The sequence below is a fragment of the Arvicanthis niloticus genome, chromosome 2 (assembly GCF_011762505.2).
Source record: "Arvicanthis niloticus isolate mArvNil1 chromosome 2, mArvNil1.pat.X, whole genome shotgun sequence".
Lineage (NCBI taxonomy): Eukaryota > Metazoa > Chordata > Mammalia > Rodentia > Muridae > Arvicanthis > Arvicanthis niloticus.
The window spans coordinates 14,654,677-14,657,840 of record NC_047659.1 but is presented as its reverse complement, the minus strand read 5'-3'; positions in this window follow the sequence as shown (position 1 = coordinate 14,657,840).

Sequence of the window (3,164 nt, the reverse complement as noted above, 5' to 3'; positions counted from 1 at the left end):
ACAATATTACCTTCTTCCTCATTAGAGCAGTATTCTCTAATACCAAGAAATACAGTTTTGGTGCAAACTAATAAGAGGTCATCAGGACTTTGAGACAATTGGTCTAGGGAGGAAAGGGCAGGATTAGCAATTTTTCATCTGGCCCTCTTCAGGGGTGTTCATCTTTTCAAAAATTTAAAAGCCCTTATACAAAGAGCAAAGACACAAGTCGGGTGTATTTTAGAGGAAAAAAAAACAGATCCTCTGTCAGCGGAAGCTGACATCACTGGTAGTATGGTCAGCGAGCACCTCGCCATCAGATCCCATGGTCAAGGGGGTGAGTTCCGGGACTCCTTTGCAGGCAACTTGCTCCTCTTATCCGCAGGCCTTGGGAATCTGCTCTGGGCTGAGGAGTGAAGAGTGAGGCAAGTCTCAGGAGTAGGCAATCTGGCAGTGGTACTCCAGGCAGCCCAGGTCTGATTGACCCTTCAACCCCTCCTGGGTCTATGCAAGCCCCTCAGGGAGAAGGTCTCTTGGTCCTGGTGCTAAAGCATAGGGTGCTGGTCAACTTTGCAGACAAACTGGCTTCCACCACTAAAGTTTGCCAACTTGGCAGTTTCCAAAAGTTTGCCTAGATGGATGAATGACTGGTACCTCATTGTGCCATTTGGGCTGGTTTCCTAAATTGTGGATTTTCTTTCATTTTAAGTCCTTGGAACACCAGTCCTACTCTTTTGGGATCTTGGTAGGATTCAGGGTTTCTCCAAAATAGTCAATACTTTTAAAGAAGGCACTCTGGTGAAAGCAACTAACAGGCATTTGTAGTGGTGGAATTTAAATCCACTTCAAATTTGGTTATGCTGTTCCCTTGGGGTGGGGCATGCATCCACATCTCGATATTAAATCAAGGCAATGTATTTAATATTAACATTAAGCACATGGGGAAGTAATGCTTTAAGAAACAGCACTTCTGTGAACAGCTTCCCATCTTCTAATACTTAATTGTGACAAAGCAAAAATACATTTGAAACACTCATGAGACATGTGCTGCAAACCACTATGTATTCCAGTCATTGGGTTTCTTAGAATCTAAACTCCTGGCCATACACACAAGTCTGTGGGGCTGTGTCAACATTTAGTAGCAACAGCAAGCCAGTCATCCTATTCCAGCAAAACAGAATTCACTGTTTAACTTGGAAGGAGGCTGGTGCATGTTGGTTCAACTCTGGGAATTCTTGACATCTCTGCACTATGATGTTTCCTGCTGGGTTTGCTGTGCAGACTGATGAAACCTTCTCTCCTGTAGAAGTTCAATTATAGGTTTAGCTAATGTCTGGTGAAAGAAGGCATGTTTTATTTAACTGGTACTTTGGTTTCTCAGTTGGGGGCACACAGTCAACAATCACCCTTACTGACATGGGTTCTTTTCCTTAGTGATGTCCCTCAACATGGTACCATGCAGATATATGGCTGGGCATCACTTCTGGGCCACTCTGGCCTTCCACCCACAATCTCTAGGCAGTGGCTATCTGTCAGCAAGCACCAACAACTCGCTGCAGGTCACCACCTGTCTATAAAGTGTCATCCTTTAAGATGCATGGCATTACCACACAGTTCTTGCTGGACTGTTTGCCTGTCCTGCACCAAAAGGTTTTTGAGAACAGACATAGCATTTGACTTTGTATTTGCTGTGTCTCCCATCATTGTTCAGTTTGGTTAAGAAATTAACAGTGAACACCTATATATTTATGCATCACTGTCTGCCAGCTTGAACCACCAGACTTAAAATACACTCTAAACTTAGAGTAAACTGTTTCTTATACTTTAGTACAATGCATGCTACTCTATTCCTAGGTACCTCATGCCAAACCACTCACTTTATAATATTGGTTAAAGTCAGCAAATGGCATGGAGTAATATATCCTGAAGACAGACTGTAAGCATCTCACAGGCAGGCTTGAACTCTCATTCTCTTTCTCCTCTTTAATGCCTATGTAGTAATCAGCCTTCTAAGAACTTGTTGAATGGCATAGATTTTACCCAGAAGTCTTTCAATGGCAATGGTCAATACACAACTGGACACAAGCAATCAGTCAAACAAAAAAGAGGAAGGTATTAACTATGTAACTGAGTGAGAAGTAACCTGGCTTCCAGTGCTTAAGCTATTGCCAGCAGCATTTCTCACTGCCCTTCTTTGTTTCTTGTTTGGCTTTTCTGTGTTTGCTTTCTTGTGTTCACGGGAAGACATCTTTTGTCTTACATGGGTAGCGTTTTAACTTAGCAAACATGTTAAGGGTATCACTTTATTCTCTTCCACTGGGGATGATATCAGAAGAGGACTGTAACTTATCAACTAGATTTGGCTGCCATCCCTAAGCAACTCAGTGTGATCACATGAGTTAACTCTTGATGGCCAGGCCTGTGTCATTTGCTTGTTTCTATAACCAGAGGATGGCTTTTACATGGGACAATCAAAACAGATTTATGTATCTAACATTCCAAATCAGCACTTAGAACCACAAATATTTTGTGTGGTAGGGCTTTTTAAAATCTGTGGATTTTAATATGTAACATACAAATGTAATAATTTATATAATCAAAATAAGAGACCTTGCAGATAAGATAAAAGTTTAAACAGGAAGCTCATACAGGCTTTGCTTACACTTTATATAAATATGCTTAGCCTGAAGATAATTTAATATACATATTATGACTTACTGTCAGATGTGGTGGTACACTCTTTTAATCCCAGCACTTGGGAGGCAGAGACAAGTGGATCTGTGAGTTGGAGGTCTGCTATCCATAGCAAGTTCCAAGTCAGCAAGGACTATATACTGAGAAGCTACTATAGAAATGTACAATTAGAATATATTTACTATACCTGACATTTCTGTGCAAACCCTCATGTGAGGTCCACTTGTGTTTCCATGAAGAGACTCCAGTTTTGCACTTTGGAGCATTTCAACACTGTGAGTTTTCACGTGAGGGATGCTCAACCTATAGTCTCCTCCAGAATGTTCCAAGATAGGGAACTCTGGAATTCCCAGAGCACCTTAGTAAGAAAATACACAATACTGCTGTTATGGAAAAAGCTGACCTTTAAAACTTGGAAACATTCTAAGTATTATAATCTACTCCTGAAACTAACTTTCCACTCAATAAGACATCACAGGTGGTCCAAACTC